This window comes from Anastrepha obliqua, chromosome 1 (genome assembly GCF_027943255.1).
Source record: "Anastrepha obliqua isolate idAnaObli1 chromosome 1, idAnaObli1_1.0, whole genome shotgun sequence".
NCBI lineage: Eukaryota > Metazoa > Arthropoda > Insecta > Diptera > Tephritidae > Anastrepha > Anastrepha obliqua.
Genome location: NC_072892.1, coordinates 83265040 through 83289451, shown reverse-complemented (window position 1 = coordinate 83289451; position 24412 = coordinate 83265040). Strand labels below are relative to the sequence as shown.

Sequence of the window (24412 nt, the reverse complement as noted above, 5' to 3'; positions counted from 1 at the left end):
CTTCTTAAAACCACATCTTGCTAACTTAACCAAATAATTAAAGTAGGAGTAATAAAAAACTCGTTTCATTTATTATTACCTGTACGATAATTACTCAAAAATTATTAGATCGTTTTGCGCCGATTACAGATTGCACAATTAATTTTTTTATGCTTTTATGGGAAAGTAAACAATTGAAGGCCGATTGGAAGTAGAACAGATGCTGGAAAATTACGCAGAACTTTTCTATAATAAATTAAGTAATTACAAACGTGCATATAAACGTTTATGATGAAAAATGGTCTCACACCTTTTCAATAAATAATAAACAATTAATTTTTACATATGAGTTATGAAAATACATCTCTTTTCTGCGTACATACAAATATTCTACACCGATATATATACAAAAACGTAGAACATTTCTTCGAAAGAGCATCACTCAAAGACTACTGACCCGATTTTAAAATTAAATCGTAGGAAAAGCATATGGACCGTAGATGGTTCGTATGCAACTCTCATTTTAGCAGAGTGGCGCCACCTGTTTCTATTTAAAAAATTATAACTTATTAAAAAAGACTTAGACTTATAGTATGAGTATTAAGGTAAATATATATTTTTTTGATAGCGTTGCCTTCTGAATTTTATTTCAAAAATGGCAACCTATTACAAATTTCAATAAATTTAATTGAAAATAAAAATAGATATCTATGCATACGTACATATGTATATTAATGTAAAGGTTTGTAGCTTTACTACGATAATATCTTTAAATTTCGTTGCCCTCTACTTTTAGAGAAAAAAATTTAAATAATAACTAAATTTAATTAGAGGTTAGGAAATTAGTATGAAACACACTGTATTGAAAGCTTTAACTAAGGTTATACAGGTATAGCCCGTGAAAAAATATATCATCTCAAAATTTTGCAAAATGTGTTGACTATTTATTTCTTTATTTATTTTCTAATTTAAATTCCTTTTTTTATAAAAATATAGTTCATTCATATCAAAATGATGACTTGCCAAATCTTACTGAACAGAAATGTCAACACAGTTTGCCATTCTCAGCTGTTGAACCATAGTTATCGACATCGATAGTTCCCATGCAGCTAAAAAATCTCCCGATATGAAGAAAATACGCAACACCGTCAATGAAACAAATTATAAAAAATTAACTGAATTTTCCAGCACTTCATACGCGCACATTATCGTACTAAAATTTAATAGGGTACAAAATTGATGATGAAAACTTGTCCAGTTTTACTAATTATATTAAAACTATTATTAATAATATATAATTATAAAAAAACGTGAAATTCGGATTAATATGGTTTTCTGTTTGGCAATAAACTATAATAAAACAAAAAAAAAAATACATTAAAAAAAGTAAAGTAAGAAAAATAGTAAAAAAGTCAAATGTTGATGCGCCACAGTTTTTCCACGAGCATTATATGCATGACGTTGCCACCTAACTCTTAAGTTGAAAATGGTAAATAACAGTACAGATGAATTAAGTTTTAAGATGTGGGTATTGAGAATGCTTTAATTAAAAATTATTTTTCGAATGGCGTTGCCACTTATTTTTGATTCCAAAGTATTGGAATTACCTTATGATATAAAGCAGGTACATCTACTATTTAAAGTTTCTTTGGACCAAAACGACTATCGAAAAGAGAAAGTCATGGCTTTGTGAACGACCTGTATTAATGCTGTAAAATTGGCACTCAGCATTGTAACATATAATAAGCAGCACAATTCTGGGAAAAATAAAAGGAGATGAAGTGGCACATATCGTCCCCCTTAAGCCAGAAACATGAATATGTAAAAAAGAAAATGTTGAGAAACCAAGTTTGGGCTAATTGCTCTATTAAGATTATAAGGTTTGGTTTCTGATATAAAAAAATGTTTGCGGTTTCCTTGTAAGCATGGTATTCTAGATTTTGGTATAACATAGAACATCGAAAGTTCAATCAATCAATAAATTCCACTCAAAATTGGAATCCGATTGCACATGCATACTCCTGCCTTAAAGGGCAAATATGTACCATATTTCAATAGATTCGGCTGTTGAACTTTTATCCAGTCGAATATTTAAATAGCCCGAAAGCTTAAGGGCTACTAGCATAACAAATCACATTTATAGCGGCAAGTTGTTAGTAAAAAAACTACAAACGAATATTATTGCACAAGTATCCTGAATGATTCCGACAAAGAAGAGCCTACCTTAATTCCTCGAACTCCAATTATTCCAACAAAATACACATTCAAATTCAAGTGACTTCAATTTCCGTTCAGTTTATGTTTTCAAATCACAATTAACAAGGCACAAGGACAGACTTTTATCAAGGCAGCTATTGGTCTGCGTACTGACTGCTTCTCTCACGGTCACGTTGGTTGTTCCGAAGTAACTAGTTCAAACGATTTACTTAAATGTACATATATTTGCACTACCACTAATATCATAAAACTAAAAACAAAAATGTATACGGGGAGGCACTTGAATAAATATGTGCACATACTTTAAAATAAAGGAATGTCAACTAAAACCAGATATTGTTCGCCTTTCTGCAAAGCGAACCTATTGAAGGTATTGTTTCATCAGATAATAGATCTGATTGTCCAAGTGAAAGTATTTGCATTTCCGCTCCCTTTTCTTCCTTCAGGGAACAATAACAGAAAAAAAATTATTGTATTTGCAGAATCGAATGTATAGCTTTGCCTTGACCTTTCCGTTTCACACATTCATTGTTGGTAAGTGTTTTACTGAATGCATTTCATTTTACACGCAAGCGAAGTGCACCCAGGAGTCATGTGATTAGGTTATGACTTTACTGAAAACTGATATATATATACGAGTACACAAGTAGATAATCCAGAGCCATGATCTCGGTTGTAAGATGTTTTTTTATTAAGAGAAAAAATTAAATGAAATAAAACATATGTATGTATATTAGCTTATTTTGAAAACGCACAATCATTGTTAGTGAAAATTTTGGCGCCAAATGGCTCAAGGACTTGTGTTTTTGGTTTTGTTGCTGCATATACAACTTACATGCTTTAGCTTTGTACCATGTACGTGCACTTAAAACGAATAAAAAAAAATAATAATTGGCACATACATTTCTGTTTGATGTTTGGCCGAACTCCTCCTCTTATTTTTGGCGCGCGTCTTAATATTGTTCCACAAATGGAGGGACCTATTTTAAGCCCACTCCGAACGGCAAATAGTTTTTTATGGAGGCTTTTTCATGGCAGAAATACACTCGGGGGTTTGTCATTGTCTGCCGAGGGGCGACAGAATTTTGCTGTTTATGCACGGAGATTCGAATCTAAGCACTCCTGAATGGTAGCCATTTATTCGGCTACAGCGGCCACGGTATGTGCACTTACTTAAGATTAAAAGCGATCCACGGCTTTTGTTTCCATTTACCACTTAAGATAGTTGCCCAATCAAAAAGCCGCTACGCATCCAATAACTTTCTCTTATTCCCACACTTCACGAATAAATCGAATATGTTTCGTTGGCTATGTAGAGCAGCATACAAATAAAGGTCATCATAGATAATCCAGTGCTTCGCTAGTGGCTTCTCAGGTTTGAATTAGCATGTGGGGATGACAATTCGTTGGATAATATTTTAAAAAGCAATTGGATTGGTTTGCGTACTGATTGCTTCTCTCACGGTAAATTATTCGTTGGCTCTTCCCAATTAAGTAACTAACCATTTTCGATTTTCTGTTTTCGATTGCACTGTATTGTCAATGAGTTTTGAAAAAATCATAATAATAATAAATTGAGACTTGTTTTTTCCTAAAAGATAATCCATAATTAGCTTGTGAGATAGTGCGGACCTAAAATCGAAATATTTTGAGAAAATAACCTTATCAAAAAAATCGGATCTTAAATTTACATGTTACGTCGTGTTTTTGTGTAATACAGTTTTATAGATATTTGCTTTTTTTATACGCATGAACATAAATGTATTCTCAAGTATAGCACCAAATGGCACCCTCGTATTGCTTTTTGACCCTAGAAACTCTTAAAAATACAAATATAATATATTTTAAAATTCCAATTTTATTTTACAATAATTTTTTTCAGCCATTGACGCCGAGGAGTAGAGGCCCTGAACCAATTTTTTTGATTTTTTGTGCACCCGCTTCTTTTGGCCTCTGTATGCTAAAAGTGATTAAAAATAAATTTCTCACCACGCCGTCCGTGTTTTATAAAGTACAGCCGACATTAGTCTATAATACCTCAAACGCTTAATCGTACAATACATACAGATTTTCAAAACATATTTTCGAAACAATAAACTAAATGTATTAGGAAAAAGAATGTTTTTCATTTATTTATAATATATTCAAATGGGAAATAAAAAATAAATAAATTCGGAAAATTCATATCAAAACGAATAATTGCACATAAATTGGGAGCGACAGGTGGCTGTTTGAGGTGATAAACATAGTCCCTGCTGAATGGCTCCGTCAGGAATATCCTATTGCTCAGTTTCTCAACTTTTTGAGAAATCGGCAATTTAAAAAACTGTGCTCGTTCTACAATACATAATTCGAAGATATAAAATTGACTCTTCGATTGCAAATAAAAGCCGCCTAGGCCAAAGGAAAAAGCTTAATAATCGCAAAGCACGCATGGCCTTAAACGAAGTTAAAAAAAATCTCTTTTTATCAGCCGTAAAACTTAATAAAATGTTTAGGGAAAATATTAATAAAGTTGTTTGCGATGAAACAGTTCGAAAAAACATAACTTCCATGAACGAATTGCGCGAAAGAAGCCATTTATTAGTCCGAAAACCATGAAATTTGTCACTGAATATACCTAGATGCTCGTATAGGCTTGAGGAAAACGATAAAATATAACTAAATCACTATTTTTTGTACTCATTTTGTTATTTTAAGGTATTACACACTAATGGAATCAAACATAATGTAAATGTGTCGGATGGAGAGTGTTATGAATGTGGAGAAAGCCCAATGCTAAATTTGAGTCGAAGAATGCAATGGCTACTGTAAAGCCTGGACTTGGTACAAATTGGCAATAGCTTGTCCATTAAAATTTTCGAAAAGCACCCCATTTTTCTCTACTCTAAGGAATGGGTTAATCATTTGAGTGAAAGAGCAGAAAAGTTCGGAATTCTTTTCTTTTTTGCTTTAACTTTGTAAATTTTTACTTATTTAGGTACGAAAGGAATGAAAAACTTGTGTGTTTACTTTTAACTTTTTAATTATTTCAATTACTAGTACATTAAAATTTAAAAACATGTAGATAAATATGCACTTGTACTTATACGTTTCTTACCTCTTCTTACGTACCCGGCTATTCCTTCAAATATTTCTTAAATCCATACAAACAAGCTTTTAACCAAATTAATATTAAGAAAAATTCTATAAAGAAAAAAATTCAGTTTTAAACGAAACTGGTGTTTATGATCCATACGCAAGATACGCATGAGCGAGTTTTTGAAGAGTTCATTGCAGCACTGAAAACTTTCTTTTTTAAAATCAACAACACACACAACCCAGCTATTAAATCATATGCCAAAAACGATGAAATGACGAAACAAGGCGAATTGTTATATGCATCCATACATATATACATACATACATATGTGAGTTCATCCATAGATGCATGCATACACACACTATGTAAATTTGTACACAATAAAGAAAACAAATGTCAACAATTTCGCGAACAATTAAAATGCTTTGTGTGCCGAAGAATTTCACAGCAATCGAGCACGCGATTACTTGACGACAACAACCGGCGCTGAAGATAATCCACAACAGCAACAGCCAAGAGCATTAAAATTACATATCGTGAAATGAATTCACAAAGATTTTCAACGATGCGCGCTGTTTTCATTTTTCGAATATTGTTAATGAGTAATCAACAATTAAAGAGAAGTGCTTTCCATTTTTGAAAATTCTCAAGAATCAAGAGATAGCGAACAACCATACGAATACATAATAACATAAATAACAAAAATGAAAATAACACACGTAGGATCTTGTAAGTGTGACAGAGCATACAAATTGAGAATATTGGATCCAAGACATGGCAAATTTATACATACATACATACAGATATGGGCATAACATAGATATACATTCATATATGTATGTATTCAAGTGCACGCCAGGCAATTGATTTTTTTGAGTGCCATTATTTCTGGGTACTATTAGAGTCAGGCGGCAAACTCTGAAATGTGAAGACAAGTTAAAAGCAATGGAGGACTGGAGGAGCACCGGCCAGCAAAGGCGTACAAGTTAAGTAAACTGATACGGCTAATGATGCCGTGGATGACTGGGGAAAACCCAAACTGAAATGTTCTAAGAAACTACATACATATGTACATATTTCATGCAATCCACAAATGTAGGCTTTGCATAGGCATTTCACTCACGCGTGATAAAGATGTTTTCTTGGTATCTCAATGAGCAGATAGGAAGTATGCTTGTATGGAATCAGTGAGTTAAAAGTATAAATTATGAACAAAAACAAAAACAAAAACAAAAACGATGAGACCAAGTATCTATAAACTGGAAAGAATTTACAGCGAATTTTTCCGAATCCAATGCCAAGTATGCTTTGCTGGATACGAATATTTGCTGAACTGGTTTAAATGTTGATATGCGCATTTAAGTGCATAGTTTATATTGGTAATCCCAGACCTGGATTCGTGGGAAATCGAGTAAGTACAGATACTTTGCTTTTCACAAATACTTGGCTGTTAATGCGTGTTTTGCTCTTAGTACCACACATGTTTGGTTTTGCGGCCCTTTTTGAACGACTTAAGTATCGTTTCACATGGGAATGGCATTGCACTATAGGAAGACCCTTAGTTAGTGACGAAAATATTCATAATTTGTACTCATATTCGTATGCAAATAATTTTTGACAAAATATAAAACTGTGCAATTTTTTTTGTTTGAATCTGTGTTTTATAACAGGTCAGTCACACCGCAATGATATTCGATATGCGCTTAACAAGATATACATATTTTCGTGGATACAAAAAATAGTAAATACAGTGTACTGTCTCCTAACGGACACCTCTCTTAAGCGGACACCTCCCATAAACGGACAGTTTTTTTAGTACTAAGAAATTCTTAAGGGTTTTTGAGAATTTTTCCTTTTTGAGCGGACAACCCCCTCATAACAGGACGCGGGGACTTGTTTTCCATCCCAAAAGGTATTTTAAGTCCCCATAAGCGGACAGCCTATATACCATATTCGTATACCTGTTGCTTATTCAATAACACTTGTAGGTATAGAGGGGAATCCCTACATACGGAGAACTTGTTTTTATTGAGTCTGCTAAAGCCCAAAGGTTTTAATATTGATAAATTTTACTACGAATGGTTTGTTGTTTATTTCATGCACAAAGCGTGAGAGCAAGGGAGTCCACAGGCAATACAAAATTGGTTCATTAAAGTTGGGTTTGGGAAAACAGATATGCCCAATAATGATAGCGTTTGGGCCGCAGAAGATACGCTTCCGCTATCAGCACTTGCTCAGTTCTCCAACATTAGTAATAGAGTTCAGAGCGAAATTCAAGTTGAAATGGAAGACTATCTTAATTTAAATAATGAAATATCCATTAATGATGGAGATTTGGAAGATATCAATACTGAAGTGTTAACTGTTCCCCAAGAGTCGTTGGCCATCTCGTCTGAAGATGAAATACAATAGAAAATGAGACTGACGACAAGTAAACTTCCTATAAAGGAGCTTATTTAGCTATAATAAAATTAAAAGCTTTTTCTCTAAACCACAAAGGTGGTGAACAGCTTACTGATCTTAAGATATTAAAATTAAAGGAAAAACTCGCCATGCTAAAATTTCTGTCTTTTTTAAATCTATTTGAATATCTTGTTTAATAAATGTTTGATTTTCAATTGTTAAAAAAAATTTGATGAAAACTCTTTATTTGCCTTATATGTAAGTATGTCCTTTCTTCTTCTTTTGGATATGAAACTGTACATCTGTATGTATGTACATCTATTACACACTTTTATGAACTCTTTTTATATTCTTCTCATAAGCGGACAAATTTGGCGAGAGAGTACACTGTATTGCTTGACTGATTAAAATGTCAACTTCTGCAGTTAGGGATCGCATCAACGCCGCCAACAAAACGTATTATGCCCACCTTAACTTGTTCAAGTTCCGGCTCTTGTCTAAAACTACAAAGCTAACTATGTACAAGACCCTTATCCGACCAATCTTAACGTAGAGAGGTGAGGTATGGACTCTTAAAGTTGCTGACTGCGCTCTGATTTCTAGAATAAATTTCAAGAATGGATGATGGTACGTACCTATATAATCCGGTAGAACTCCGATCTAAACGATCTCAATCAGAACGAGACAGCTGTGCGTTTTGTGAAAGCGCAGTGCATGAGACGGCTAGGCAAAAGCTTAAGACCAACCGTTTTGGAGGAGCATTCCATGTGAAGGAACTGCAAATTTAACTTTGAAAGTAATATAGGAAGCCAGTAGTATTTGGATATCTTAAAGATAAATATGCTATAAACATTCGGATTTTGGTAGAATCGGTCCCAAAGAGGTTCCCCAAGGCTCGATTCTTGGTCCTTGCTTGTGTTATACATATATAAATGATGATTCATGTATACACAGATGAGATTTGATTTCGATTTGTCGCCTGTTTTCAGCAACTTTTTCTAAAATTCTTTACCCCGTAAGAACTTTGAATATATTGACGACACGTATATGGTGGCGCAAAATAAGTCATCTTTTTTTTGTAAATAAATAAAAAAATAAATAAAAAAATAAATAATAATATATATATATAATATATATATCATAAAATATAAATAAATAAAAAAAAAATTGAGTAATAGAAAACTTCAAACGCTTCAATGATTGTCTGTTTGTATACTGCAACTGTCTAGTTCACAAATATCAGATATACTTGACGTTAGACACCACTTGCAAAAATTATACATCTTACGATAGGGTGATTAATTTTGCGCCATCTTATATAAATATGTGTTGCCTTGGATTTTTTAAATAAACCTTTTGATTTCAGCTTACTTCCCAACATTAGCGCATAATTTTTAAAATCCCACTTCGGTATTGTATCTCAGAAGAAGAAGCACTTCATCATTCTTACGCATCGAAATTACTGGTGTAGAAACACGAAGGCAAATTGCAAAATTTGCATGTTTTGGCTGGCTCTATTTTAGAATTCTTTGAACATAATTTTTCATTAATGGTTGTATCTTTTATCTATTTTTGCTTACTATAGCATGAAGCACCCACAAAATTTCCCGATTTTAAGGATTGACTTCGTATTTTTTATTTTTAAACCCATAACTGATTCGGCTTACTGTAGATGAATAATTAACTTAAAAAAGAAATTTAGAATTATTTTTAAGCTTGTGAGAGCATTATTCTTCCTACATTTTGTAAATAGGAATGTAAGATGTACCTAAATGGCACTTTATTTACATTTTACCCACAATAGCTGTTATTTTTGTATTTTGTCATTTTCCTTACCTTTTATCATTTATCGACAAGAATTTTAACTTAAGGTTGAGGTCAACCACAACATCCGCCGCATTGTATGCAAAACGTTCGCATTCAAATGTAAAAAATGGTCATGATAAAACAAACAAAAAAAATACCGTAGTACTGTAGTTCACATACATAGTACATACACATATACATATGACTGCTCAAAATAAACTTATGTCACCCTATAAGATACTGCTGAGCACTTATCCCTTGTGGTGCTTGTGATGGCAACAACGAGCAATTTTTAGTAATCATAAATTACAGAGTAAGCATAAAATGTATAAGGCGTTTCGCCCTTTTAGAGCAATACAGATATATTTTTCACTTATATGGAATTGCTATAAGAGAAAAAGAGATGCAATATCATAATGAAAGTATTAAGTTTTTTCCCGAGAGTAGAACGAAAATTAGTAGTTTGCTAAGCACTTTTGTAATTAATGATAATGAGCACTTTCTTGATTCTCCACTGCCTTGCTGGGATGTGCCATACATATAATATAATATATACATACATGCATACATCTGCATGTGCTTACAGTGCATGGTGGAAAAAATACGCAAGCCACTATCCTGTGCTCAGTGAATTGGCAGAATTAGCGGATTTGCTGACGTAGTAATATAATATTTGTATTCACTTTTATTGTATTGTTTTTAATTTTTAATGTTATTCATGAGAGAATTTCCCCTACAACGCCGTTCGCTCACTCTATGACACAGAATTAATTAGAATTTTTAGGAAACTTCTATGCATGCCCATTAGCCCAAGCTTTAGCAAGTGGCGAATAGATGAAGCAACTGGTATAAATAAACATATCTTGGCAGAGCTAGAAAGAAGCTGCCTAAAATTACATTTGTTTGTAAAATAGTTAGTTATACCCGTTTTGAGATATAACCATACTCAGTAGCGGTGAATCTTGCTCGATACCTTTGTTGTTGCTTTCGCATGCAAATTTTTCGTCAAGGTAGCCGAGCAGAGAAATACCGAATAGAAGAGACCTAAAACCAAAGTTCGAAGTTGCTCAAAAATTGCATTGTTTTTTGAAAATTGTTTTTTTGTTTTGAAGAAGCCTTTTAAAAGATTCTTACTTAAAGATTGAACATTTTTATCATAATTTTCTGAAATTCGTTAAATTTTTGTAAATTTTGTACAAATTTCGGAACTTTGATTTAGGAGGTTTTTGTTATACAATGAGCTATATTTTCAAAAAATTAACGAAACAAAATTTAGCATAAAAAATAATGCGAATATTGTAAAAAGATGAAGTGACTCAATTATGTGAGCACAAGGGCACGTAGATGGTATTTTAAAATCACTTATATTTTCATAAAACTTGTATTTTCAAGAATATTGAAGTTGGAGACCAACGCTACCGCATCAGCAATAATTTAGCTTAACCGTATTAGAACCAGCACTCGTCGATTCTACTACTCATTTGGTTCTGAGTAATGGCAGTAAAAGATGAGATGCAGTGCCGATCTTATTTAAACTGCTTTATTTTTAAGAAAGCTTTGAGTCATAAAAATGGCAGCTCAAGCAGATGTCTAGTAGAAACATGCATATCTGTGTACTATACATATACAGCGCTTTTTGTGCTAAATTTAAAGATTTCACCATTTCAGAAAGCATCGCCCTCATAGTACGCCGTAAGTAAAATGAATGAATTGTATGAATGAGCCCAAACTCATGCATATGTATGCATGTACATAGTATGTTTTTGTTTAGTACGTAGGTGCGAGAGTATTTTTGCACTCTCACTTAGTTGATGTTACTTGCAACAGAATGAAAATGTAGACGAAAACGAAAACCACCATAACAATAACAATAACAATTTTCACTATTTGCTAATACAAAAATAAATACCGACAAAAATGTTTGACTTAACAACAGCAACGTATCAATGTTGAACAGTCACATCTTTTAACACTCTAAATACATATGTATGCATATGTGAATGGACTTATATATATAGGTATATGTATCTATGGCAGTTTGAAGATCGCCCTCCGTATCGGACATGTGCTTATCCGCACATCCGCATCCGTATCAACTCCAGCGAACCAATCGCTAATGGATTTATAATATGCCAACAACAAATATGTATTGTGCATACATGCATCTACATATATGTTTTGTACTTATAGTTATTTTGATACTATTTTACATAAGTACCCTGCAAGGAAAAGCCAAACTAGTACGAAACATTCTATTTAGTCTTGTCATAAGTTCTGTGACTGACCGTTATTTTTGCTTTTGTTTGTACGCATTGGCTACTCATAAATTTACTCAGTCTCGTGGCAAATTTCGTTTGTTAACAATGGAGTGGGGGAGGAGCTAAGGAAAATCGCATTGCAGTGATTGCATTACAAAAGTGTGGAAAAAGTACAAGTGAGATTTAGGAATTGCTGGAAAAACTTAATATTTCGAGAATGTTTGTCTACCGCACAATCAATCGTTCTTCCCAAATGTCTGGAGTGACAGACAGAAAAAGAAGTGGTCGTCCTAAGCGTGGTTCGACCCAGTGCAGCTATAAAAGCCGTTCGAGAAAAAATCGTAAAAATCTCCTTAGAGAGCAGAAAATCAAGTCTGGGGGAATGAATGTATCGGTCAAATCCATGTCAAGACTAATTAGAGATGATTTCCACATGAAAGCCTTCCGTCGCTCGACCGGCCATTTTTGGACAACGCACTTCGGTGGCAGACGGTTAACGGCCATGAAAATATTCTTCTCACAGATGTGAAAATTTTCACCGTTGAAGAAGAAGACTGGTCATCTTTGGGCAACGCACTTCGGTGGCAGACGGTTAACGGCCATGAAAATATTCTTTTCACAGATGTGAAAATGTTCACCGTTGAAAAAGTTTTTAATAACCGAAACGACAAAATCTATGCTAAAACTTCTAAAGACGCAAAAAATGTTGTTCCAGCGTGGCCATCCATTCAGCCTCCGCAAGGGTTTGATGGATAGTGTCTGGTAAAGGCATTACATCTCTTAATTTCTGCGAAAAAGGAGGGGCAAAAGGTGAATTGAAGAACATGGCATATCGAAAACCTCACAGTAATTTGGAGAGTCTCCAACAATCTTTGGTTCGAGCAGCGAATATTCATGGAAATCGTGCGTGCAGCAACAGCTGCATGGCCTAATCATTTGAAGGCTTGTGTAGAAGCAAATGGTAACCATTTCGAATGAAAATTTAATTTTTTTTTTAATATTTACATGATTAAATAAAATTCACTTCATTATAAAGAGTATTATAATTTCATATCTATGTATAACATAAAAAAAAAAAATACCAGTCTAACGGTTAGACGCGATAGAAGTGAAACCTTCCGTAAAACAAACTGAGAGAGAATGATACGATCTCATGCTCTCTCAGTTTGTTTTACGGAATGTTTCACTTCTATCGCGTCTAACCGTTAGACTGGTATTTTTTTTATATGAAAAATCAAGGCGAATCTATTGAAGGTGGTACCAATAACACAGCTGATTTGTTATTTTTTTCTTCCGCCGTGTACATTTGGATGTCAACATAAAATTGAATTACGAAACGTTTTACTTAGCTTAGTGTATGAATTCACCTTGGAAAAAATTCAATTTTCTTCTATAATAAATTTTAATAAAAAAAAACTGTTTTCAATAAATAATCAGAAATGTCCTACAATGCAAATTTCAAAAAAAAAAAATTCCATTTTCGTCTACTTGTATTCATATAAAAATTTATGTCTCTTCCCACCAAAGCTAAATGTATTAATATATTATATATTAGTATATTTCTTCTTGTATTTATTCAATAATTTGGGTCGAAATCCCGGCGGTACTGCAATACCGGGCCAACCCGTGGCAGGCGTGGAGCAAGCGCCTAAAACACTCCGCCCATTTCCAAAAATCAGTTTAACATTTGTTGTCCTCGGATGGAGGATCTATCAGATGTTAAGCTGATAAGAACAGATACCACACTTACACAACCACAAACATACACAACCAACAAACTACCTTGTCAATACATTTTCTAATAAACCTTTTGAGAATTACACGCTCACAAAAATTAATGTACGAAATATTTATACCGATTCACTTAAACTGAGTTTCAGTATCTAAACCAAAAATAGAAAAAGCCAAAAACCTGTTTTCAATAAATAATCAGAAATGCCCTACAATGCAAATTTCAAAAAAAAAAAATTTTATTTTTTCTTGTGATTCGAACCAAGGATTTTGGATCGGAAGCTCACATTGCTAGTCGCTCGGCTACCGCGCCATGCTGTCGGCGCTGGCCAAAAAGTTATTTAGTTCGTCGCTACGTTTATATCAACATATAATATAACGCTTCGTAACTAAATAACTTTTAGGTCAGCGCCGACAGCATGGCGCGGTAGCCGAGCGAATAGCAATGTGAGCTTCCGATCCAAAATCTTTGGTTCGAATCACAAGAAAAAATAAAAGTTATTTAGTTCGTCGCTACGTTTATATCAACATATAATATAACGCTTCGTAGCCAAGAGGGTCGCTTTTTCGTTTCACTTTTACTCAAATCACTCCCAACGATTCTAAAGAAGTTTTCACTTCAAAAAGAGGTTGTCTGTAAAGTCGGTTTACTGACGATAGTTTAACGTGACCACGTCATAAGAAAATACTGATAGAATGGGGTGCATTTTTCAAAAGAAAATTTTAATTTTCGTTAATAAGTCAACCACACTAAGAGACACCATAATCGATTTTCAAGATACATTACACTCGAAACACTCCCTTTCATTTCCTACTTTTCCTATCATCGTCCTATTCTCAACAGAGAAATGGTTCATTACCATGCACTCAGGAAGAAGGCATATGCAATTTATATACGTATGCGCATATACATACACATATATGCATACATACATAAATCGAATTATAAGATGTTATCACGTCAAAAAAAAACTACTACTACTACGAAAACAATCAAACCTAAACTTATTTAACAAGCAAGTATATATATGCATCAATAATAAGACCGACATGGACAAACGATCTAGAAATATGGGGGACAGCCAGTAAATAAAACCTACACATTTTTCAGGGTATCACTCTAAGATGCTAAAGACAATCACAAACGCAGATTGGTCCATAAGAACTGATGATATTCACCATGACCTCGACATGGACACAGTCACTGAAATAGTAAAGAGAAGTAAGCAGTAAGCATATCTTGCGATTACTAGAGCAAGAAAAGGGAATGGAACTTCAACAAAGAAGACTAAAGCGTAAAACACCCACAGATCTTGCTTGTATTTTAATATAAATATAATTATAGAAATCCATATTACGTTAGTAATAGTGTAATAGTATAACTAAATACCGCTAAAGCCAATAATACTCTCTTGCAAAGGAAACGGACATTTCAATTCCAACGCCCCACACCAATTACTTATTGTTAATATTAACAAATTGCATTTAATAAATTTATAATGGGGCTCGATTAAACCTAATTTTCATCTAAACTAAGCAGAAGTTTACTTAAAATTAATTAAAACAATGGTTTGGATGGTTTGTATTATTTTCAATCACAAAAAACAAAAACCCAAGTATAAAGTATTAAGTTTATCTTTCTTTCTGCAAAAAGATGTCTACTTCAGCATTCTATCAGCAAACATCTTAAAAACCTGTCTAGCACCAATAGAATGATGGAGCAAAACATAGACGGGGCCCATGGTAACAAGAGCCTCAAGGAAAGTCGAAGAAGCAGAAATGTAGTTCAGAAAAGTGCTTCAACTGAAAACATTGTAGAAAAATCCTCGGAGCAACCAGACACATAAAATATGAATACGAGGTTTATTTAGCATTAATTTTATTTGTGTTCTTAAGGTAAAAATCTTAAATTTTATTTCTTTATTCATTTTTTTCTTTTGAAGAATTTGTTATAAATTTCTTAGGATTTATGTATGGTGTAAGTTTGAACTAATTTGTGAATGTTTAATCAATTACTGTACCAATTGTATTTAATTTTAAGAACAAATAAATTCTGTAATTATGTATACATACGAACTCAAATATTTTAAAACATGGAACGGAAAGTGTTTATTTTATATTTTAACTGACCTACAACTGGTTATTTTAGAAACATATTGAACTAGAATTTATTGCTTGTATGAACAGGTATTTTGCAGAATCATGGTCGCTCAATTGACATTTCGTAGGGCATCCCCCTGTTAAAAATATCACTTGCTAATATGGACAAAAAGATGGAACACGATCTAATTGAGCTAAAAAATGAACTGGTAGTATTCTAGTTTACACTACAGTAGTATTTTTCCTGCAGGGTATTTACGTGTATTATTTGTATTGTATTGTGTATTATAGTATTTGTATTGAAGATTTTCTACTTGGCTTATTATTTAGTGACTACTCTTCTTTCTTCCTGCCAAACTTTTGAATGCTTGGTTAAATTGTGCAAAATTACTAAAGCAATTTCCGCAAAAGCAACATACATATAAACATATCAAATCTGAAGATACATATATGCAGATATATTCATTAGTACATACGAAAGCAAGTACGTCGCATCATAATGTGATTATCGGGCTAGGCCGGGTACATAATATATGGGTGCATGGTTGTGTTGATTACTGATTCTGCAGGCAAAATATGATGTGTTAGGAGTTGCTAGAATTTGTGAGGTTACGCTTGAAGAGATTAAATTATTAAAATGTCTAGCAGGTGTGCACATATCGGTTGGTAAAAAATGTAAAGAATTTGGAAAATTTTGTTTATAATTTTTGTAGCAATAATGAAATACACATAAGGTCAAAATAATAAGTACAGTTTTTCATTTGGTCTTAACCTTTTGGTCTACAGTTTTTCATTCGGTCGTAACCGAATAGGTTGGTGCGTGCAAATGATATAAAAAATTTTGTTTCTCATAGCGATCGCCCTTCGGCAGGCAATGGCAAGCCTCTGAGCATATTTTTGTCATGAAAAGGCTTCTCATAAAAAACCATCTGCCGTTCCGAGATGGCATAAAACTCTAGGCCCATCTATTTGTACAAAAATATGAAAGCGCATTGTGCAAATAGGAGTAGAATCCAATTATATATTGTATTATACCAATACCAATATATAAGGTGCGCAAAACTAATCACTCTATGGGAAAATTTATAATTTAGGAAATGGCATCGAACGTCAATCATATTTAACACTTATAAACAGACAGCTGCAGCCAAAAAAAATTTTGTTTATTTAGTAAAAAATATTATTCAAAAACCAAATTGGATGAATAATTTTGCGCCACTACTAATATACATATATTTATTTAGCTCAAGACTTGTGGAAGTATATTCTAATATTTTTAGGCATTTTATAATAATAGCTTTGTAGTTTTTTTGTTGAAGCAGTTAACAAACCTACTTTACACTATCGCAGTTTCAAAAAGTTTTAAAAGTAATGTAAACTTGTTTATCAAATTATTTCATCAGTGGAACAATAAAGGGATGGATGACGTATGCATGAGAAAATTGTTTAAGAATCCGTATTAACAAATTCTATACACACAAAATGTATGTAAATTGCAATACAATTCTATTTAGACATATGTGCACATGTGCATAGGTGTGTACAGGAATACGTGTATGATTTTACGTATTTTTATTTTTGACTTGGAGGCCAGAACCATCACTAAAGCGATTCAAAGCAATATTTATTTGAAATGCGTATACATACATATATTACTTACAAATGTTCTCATGTGCTTGTAGATTCAAAAAAAGTACATACGTACATACAAAAGCATTCAGTAAGAGCAGAGAAAAGGAGTTTTTTGGAACGAAATTTACAAGCATTCATTTGAAAATGAAATTTCAAAGCATGAAATGTAAATATGTATGTCAACGCCAAAAGTTGTAGAATTATGCAGTAGATTGCGCTCGTAAAGCTACAAACAAGCATTCTCTAATATCGAGTACAGCAAACAAGAGTAAAAAGCACTTAAACTTGCGTGTGTATGTAGGTACATATGTGTGTACTAAGAGATTTACAAATCAAAATGCAAGCAAACAATCCATTTCTTAACTAAAAATATAACAGTTATGCATACGCTTATGCAAATGCATTTCTTAAGTACCCAGAGTAACCAAAAGAACACTCACTGCTAGGCATAAGTGATGCCACACAAGTAAGAGAAATAATGAAAGTGTTGAAAATGTACGAGTGGATGGGTGCTTTAAAACGATAAGTGCGTTGCACCACAAACATTCGATAGAGCAAAAAATTTAATTTGAGAAAAAATAAAATTGTTTTGAAGGTCCATGCATTATTCAAGAACAAACACATGCACACATCCAAAATGAAGCGTTCGACAAACACGACAATACTTCGTAGAGAAGATAAAATTTTATCTCATTTATGTGCATGCGCACCAACCTTTTTATGTTTAGCTTTAATCCGTGGATGCATTTAGGCACGTCGACTAAATAATATTGAAGCTAAAACAAAAGAGAGCAAGAAGCAAAACATTCAAACCGAATTCGAAAATTTATGTCGACTTTTATGAGTCCCAATTTCATCAAAAGAAGCAACAGATTTTTGTTATTCTAGAAAATACTTTTAAATTATGTTTATTTTAGTTTCCAAATCGCGCAAATTTATATGTCCGTCATTTTGCTTTGGGTCCTGCCAATTTTTTGTTGTTTACTTGGTAGTATCTAGAGATCATTACTTTTTGAGGCTGTAGCCGAACCAAAACGAAATTCTGCTAATTTTGTTGGAAGCGAAAATAAAACTTAGCTTTTTTATTTATAATAAAGAACTATGACATCAATTTTAGTTTATATTCAGAAATGATAAAAGAAAACTGCAGAAACTTCACATAAAATATTTACATTCATAAACTACTACTGATCCTGCGCCGGTTAGCACGAAAAATAAACGATTGGCGCGCTTTATTAAACTCGGCCAAAATCGCGTAAGCTGTTATCGCGCCAATCAAGAAGAAATCTACTACATACATTTACACAACAAAATCTAATTTTTTGATATTAAGGTATAATAGACTACAATAGAAACGTTGTCCAGTTGATAATAGGATCTTCAAATGTTTTTTAGACTTTCAAGAACACTATTTGAAGTTTTTCCCTCCACGGTCGCTTGATTATTTCGATCACAATACATGACATTCAGGGCTCGAATCCGATATACCCAAATCTACCGAAATCCATTAGCCCCTTCAGAAAAAGCAAGGTTGCAAGGGTAATTTTTTAACACAGAAAATTTTAATATCATATTAGGGCAGTTCATAATTAAGCGGAAATAAATTTAATTGCGGAAACAAGTAGGGAACAGAATTGCTTACTGGCCATACTCGATGTTACAAGAAGTACAGTCAGCGAAAAACTACCAAAAATTATTCATTCAATTTTGTTTTTTGAATAACTTTTTTACTAAATAAAAGAACTTTTACAAACTCCATTGCTCAATTGTTTGTATACTGCAGCATTTTTACCAGTTGTAAAAACTTTACTTTTCTTTTAATTTTTTAATTTCCATTAATTTCTTACAAAAATATAGTTCACTCTGCAATGAATACCATATAAATCAGATTTTAAAAATAAAAAAAATCGAAAATTTTGCATCAAGATTTCCAACTCTTTAATCAGATTTTGGGTAGGCAGCTTTATAGCTCATCCAATTTTAAAATATATAATAAAGGGCAAATGTGAAGTGGCCCAAAATTCTATTTGATTTTTAATCATTTTTTCCAAGCGGAATATCATGCATTTTCTCCAAAAAACGAATGCACGAAAAGTGTATACAATTGCAGGAAACAGAGCTGAACTTTTGTGGTCGAAGTCGAAGTTTGGTGGATCTCTAATGGTAACAAATAATTTGTATTTAGAATTCGCATTTGTAAGAGATTTGTATATATTTCGGAAGAAACCACACTCATAAACAACAAAAGCAAGTAGTAGCGCACATACTATACATACATTCATTAGCACATCGATTAAAGCATTTGAATGTACACAATTCTAATGAAAATAATACAATTAGAGCAGTTAGAATTAGATCAATTAGAATAGAATTAAAATTAGAGCTAAAGCGAAGGAATGAATTTAATTGCTCCAAAACGGTGTATGTATATAGAGGAAATTTGCGGTATTTATAAAAAACAACAACGTGGAAAGAACTGTGAACTGTTACCAGTATCGAGTCCGCATTTGAGGCGTCAGAGCTTTTGAGTCTAAATACCCATTGTTATCTTCTTGCTATAAAAAAATGTTATTTGTTTATAGTTAGTAATTAATATGCACATATAACTTTAATTTTTAAAATGTATACATACATACATATGTATTTAATATAATTCTAGATTTGAAATGCAATGTAAGTTATTACTAAGATGAAGATATCTACTTTACTTAATATTCTTAAAAGAAAAAGTAAAATTTCTGTTAAAAATGAATTTATAGCAATACAAAATTTGACTTCTTGTCAAATTCACCGGCAAAGCGATATAGCAGGAGATTGGAAGATATTTATGAAATTTTGCTGTCTTTGGACATTTTTACTACCTTCAAAGATTCAAGACATCAAAGTTCGTCTTATGCTGGTACTGCTTCATGAACCTACACCCTTCTCGTAGGACATGAGAACGGTCCTAAATTCTGTTTTACTGAAATAAAAAAAGTTAACTAAATTACTTGTGCCGATTTCTGTACATTCGCTTGAATGATATTATATTTGAATCATTTCTGAAATAAGCATCAGTTATTTTAATAATATTGACTTTCTGATAATTTTTTTCTTTGACAATGTTTCGCATTTTCTCAGTATAAAAAAAAATCATGCATTCGCTATATAGATACAATGTGGCAGGGGGCTATGCCTTTTTCAGGGATTATGACACTACATACCTACTTTTTTTATATTATGATTAAACCTTCTTATATTTCATGAAAATTTGTCAAATTTTTATAAATTTTGTACAATGTATGAAATTTGAATTATTATTTTACTTGTTAACGAATGAACTAGATTTTATAAAAAATAAATCAAATTAAAAAATAAATAAGTAGATAGTCAAACCTTGTCAACCTAGTACATTTGGCTCATATGTTTGCATATGAAAGGTTATTTCCAAAAATGTCCAACATGACTTACTTTCCAAGCTTGGACCGTCTACAATTTTCCAGATATGACTTTCAACTAATAATAGATACTAGAGTCCGCCTATAATTCACCACTTCGAGTTTTCTATGTTATTCAGAAGAGCCGAGTTTAGAGATCTCGTTAACAGTTTACAGACCTTCAGAATGAGCCTGGCATGATTTATTTTCAGCGATTTTAGTTTTTCAAAACAGACTGAACATAACTTATTCGAACGCGACTTTTAGCAGCAGTTTTCTGAAACATCCTACTCCAACTAGGACAAAGTAGTTTATGCCTTCTTGCTCGCAATTATGATTACTGTAGACGTTGTGTCGAAAAAATGTTCATTTAAATTGAGACAACTACAACTCCTAAAAATAAATAGTTTTTTCACAACACACGCCGTTTGTGCGAAAGGAAGATTTAGTTTTAACCAGGATCTCAATGTTTAGCACCTAGGCCAGAGCTAATTCACTGGAATCAGAAGTTTGTAAGAAAAAAAAGACCTTATCACTGAACACAACTCAAAACCGATTTATTTTTGATACCCGATTTACGATTTAACACAAAGCACAAGATGTTTGTTTATATGCTCCCCTAAATACTTCCAAGAAACGATAATACTTTACCGATTTCGCTCTCAATCGGACGGAAAATTTTATTTGAGAAATAATGATTAAGAATACCCGAGAGGGTGGTTGAATGAAAGCGAGTGATACTTTCTACACTAAGGCATAACTATTTTTTAAAATGTCTTTTGTCACAGCCTGACTGTGATGCCCAAACTCTAAAATTATGAATCATTGATCTTCAAGTTAAAGGCATCATAATGCACACATATGACCACGATAGGAATCGTATTCCGATCTCGATGAAAGTGCCCAGTTGAGCTCAACAGAAAGAGCTATCAATTTATTTCCAAGGTCTATAAAAACGTTATTGCGAGTGTAGGAATCAGAGCAACCCATGATTGTAAGAATCATAGCAAGCCATGTACATTTTGTTCAATCGTTATTCTTAGTTTTCAGAATGAAAGTGTTGTTGAAGAGCAACTCGAAGACAATGGCGATGATGATGATGAGGGGTATTCTTTAGATGAAGAAAACGACCCGGTAGGCGCAACATTGATTACACCGAGACTTACGCACCTGTTGTACGACATTCGACCATTCGATTGTTGTTGGCTTTAGCAGCGAAGTACCAACTGGTGGTTAATCATGTCGATGTAGTATCAGCTTATTGAAATGGTGATTTAAGCGAAGACATCTTCATGGTACAACCATTAGCGTTTGAAAGTTCAAGATACCCCAATAAGGTGTACAAATTAATTAAACCCCTCTACGGTATTAAACAGGCAGGCCGCGAGTGGAACAAAAAGATCTCCGAAATCCTCACGACTATGGGCTTCAAAAGATGTCAAGCGGATAGTTGTGTATATTTTAAGAGGGAGTATGGTTCCATGTGTCTTATTGGTTTGTACGTGGATGATATGCTGTTAGCTTGCTCTAATGCAGGGCAGACGAAAATTATTTTAAAGCAGCTAAATGAGTTTGTTGAAGCTGTAGATAAAGGGCCGGTATCGTTTTATTTAGGTATGGAAATAGAGAGAGATGAATCTACTGGCACAATAGAGAGAGATGCATCTACTGGCACAATATCAATTCATCAAGAACATTATGTGAATCAACTTCTTAAAACATGGGGAATGGACTCATGCAAGTCGGCAACTACACCTTGGATTGATGGCACGGTACTCAAGAAGTGTGAGAAGCAATGTAACGATATTGACGCGATGCGATACCAAAGTTTAATCGGAGGGTTGATGTTCCTGGCGGTAATATCTAGGCCAAATATCGTCCATGTTGTATCTAAATTATCACAATTTAATAATCATCCACATGAAGAACATTTAAAGCCGCGAAGCACGTGTTACGATATTTGAAGCAGAGTTCAGCAGCGAAAATTACTTATTCATCTACAAGCGAAAATTTGGTGTGCTACACAGATTCCGACTGGGCTGGTGACGTATCTGATCGCATATCATACAGCGGTTAGGTAGTATTCATGTCTGATGGTCTGGTTTCTTGGGAATCAAAAAAGCAGTCTATCGTTGCCCTCAGTACAATGGAGGCAGAATATATAGCTCTATGTCAAGGCGCAAAATATGTTGTTTTTCTTAGAGTATTGTTGCGGAAAATAGGGTATGACGGATACGTAAATGAACCTACGAACATGTATTGCGATAATCAAAGTGCACAAGCGCAGTAAACACATAGATTTAAGATTTCATTACGTCCGTGAGTTGTTTGAAAAGGCGAAATCGAGGTACATTTTGTAAATTCTGATGCAAATGCAGCAGATATAATGACTAAATTTAAAAAAAAATTTAAACATAACAATGGATGTAAATTGCTAAAGCTTACAATGTAATTAAAATGTACTCAAAAGTAGCAATATTATTATTACAGTTTTGTCGTAATGAAAATATTAACATACGGAAAATTTTGAAGAATGTAATTTATAAAATAACTGGGTTGAGAGGGAGAATTGTAGGAATCATAGCAACCCATGATTGTAAGAATCATAGCAAGCCATGTACAAGAATTGTAGGAATCATAGCAACCCATGATTGTAAGAATCATAGATGTAGATTTTGTTGAACCATTATTCTTAGTTTTCATATGTATAGTTAGTTGAAATAAAGCAACCGTAGCATTTACACGTGCGTTTTCTTTTTCCGGATATATAAAGGTAACATAACCTTACAGCGAAGAATATCGTTTTAGAAATTTCGGTTCATAATTTTATTAATCTGGTAGACGTGGGTGCGGCACAAAAGAATTTTGCATATTACCCCACGTATCGTTCCACATTCCAATTAATAATATAATAAACTAGTCCTCATCCAATAAATCTTAAAATGAAATTAGAAAGAAATAAATTTGGTAAAATTGTTGTCCCTCTGCTTTAGTTGTTAAACGGTTTGTATATGAAATTTAAAAGCATGCCTCAAGGGTTATAAAAATTTTAAAAGAATGTTTGGAGAACATATGTATCTAGAATTTGAGGGCACATTTTTAAGTTAAAAATAAATTCTTAAGGGGATATTATTCTCAGTTGCTCTAGAAATAATAATTATACTGATTATTCAAGCACCCACATAATGATAAAATTTTAAAAATTTGACTTAAAAAAAGAAAGAATCGCATTGGCATTTCGCATTTCATATTTGTATTCAGATCACGATACTAAAAACTCTAGATAAAACTCTGACTATAATAATTTAAATAAATTTTATTTGCATAAGTTATGGTTTTTAGAAGTTATAAATTATTTGCAAAAATTAACAAGTAACCTTAATACGCCATTATTTTGAGCAAAAATAATTGCATGTCACTCGGTAAGTTCAGCACATTTAAATTTTAAATTTTGTTTCGTATTTTCCAGGCGTTTCTATTCCCAAAAGTAAATATTTCAGACGTTCAATTTATTTTAAGTACAATGCGCATCTGCTGTATGAAAATGTGCGAATGTACGTACTTATACATATGCAATGCATACTCGTATGTTTACTTTTATAAGGAAAATGTTATTCCATGGTTTTCTCGATAAGCACAAAAAAAATGAGAAAACAATTAATTTTTGGAAAACCAAATTAATTGCCTACGTTTGAGTAAACAGTTTTCAAATTATGTATTATTAAAACTGCTCCATTAGGTGTGAACTAAAGTAGGTTTCGGCAAAATTACGAATGCTAAATGTGTGC

At 33.0% G+C, this 24412-nt stretch overlaps 1 protein-coding gene and 1 pseudogene across 3 annotated transcripts in view; both read right to left on the bottom strand.

Annotated features, from left to right (window-relative positions):
* Positions 1-24412, bottom strand: part of LOC129246813 (3-hydroxy-3-methylglutaryl-coenzyme A reductase) — a 100719-nt gene that overhangs the window by 32582 nt on the left and 43725 nt on the right. Inside the window, exon 1 of one of the 3 annotated variants that reach the window (XM_054885452.1) lies at positions 2203-2363. The exons of the other annotated variants lie outside the window; for them this stretch is intronic. The gene's annotated coding sequence lies outside the window, so the exon portion shown is untranslated. Of the gene's footprint in view, positions 1-2202; positions 2364-24412 lie in introns of those variants that run through there. 3 annotated transcript variants of the gene reach the window in all.
* LOC129236660 (U2 spliceosomal RNA) lies at positions 13325-13509 on the bottom strand (annotated as a pseudogene).